Consider the following 1021-nt stretch of genomic DNA (forward strand, 5'->3'; position numbering starts at 1 on the left):
GAGTAGAAAAACATTTCCTACTAAAATGTTACAGAAAAATAATAAAAAGAAGTACAGTTGACCCTTGAATAACAAGGGATTAGGGGCACTGACTTCCAGTGCAGTATAGTTTGATTCCCCTAAAACTTAATTAACTACTAATAGCCTACTGTTGACAGGAACCCTTATTGATAACATTGACAGATGATTAACACATATTCTGTATGCTACATGTATTATATGCTGTTCTTACAATAAAGTAAGCTAGAGAAAAAAATGTTATTAAGAAAACCATAAGGAAGAGAAAATACACTTACAGTATTTATTGAAAAAAAAATCCATGTATAAGTAGATCTGCACAGTTTGAATGCCTGTTGTTCAAGGGTCAGCTGTAAATAGATGTGTTGGTTTGGAGCCACTTATCTCAGTGCCTCACTATGTGTACTCTTGGAACTTACATTCTAGGGAGGAGAGAAAGAAAATGCATGTGCAATATATAGTATACAAAATGCTAGTGGTCTTAGGAAAAAAATGAATCAAGAAAGGAGGATAGGTTGGGAGTGTATCTTCAGGTTTAAATAGCCACACAATAATTGCTCAATAAATATTACTGCTGTCATCGTTGTGGTTTTCTGTTGTTGTTACTGGATGGAAAATGGAAAGATGTCACAGATTTATATTTCTTGTCTCTTAAGCAGTGATGTCACTTTCTTAAATACCTATACTAATAAAAGCTTAGGTGGCCCTCACGCGCAATGTTGTCACAAGACGGCCGCCATAAAGATGGCCATGTGCACAGCGGAGGTGGGGTCCAGCGTCTGCTTCTTGCGGTGAGGCCTGGGGGTCCCGCGGCTCTGCACGGCATGAAGGAGGCCAGTGCCGGCATCTCCGCCGCCTTGCACAGAGGAGGTGGGTCCTGGAGGAGGAGGTGGGTCACGGCAGGGGAGGGCAGTTGGGGGCTATCAGGCCGGCAAGGGAGCAGTTAGGCGTCAATCAGGTCAGCAGGGGAGCAGTTAGGGGGCAATCAGGTCAGCAGGGGAGC

This window comes from Myotis brandtii, unplaced genomic scaffold (genome assembly GCF_000412655.1).
Source record: "Myotis brandtii unplaced genomic scaffold, ASM41265v1 scaffold92, whole genome shotgun sequence".
NCBI classification, from domain to species: domain Eukaryota; kingdom Metazoa; phylum Chordata; class Mammalia; order Chiroptera; family Vespertilionidae; genus Myotis; species Myotis brandtii.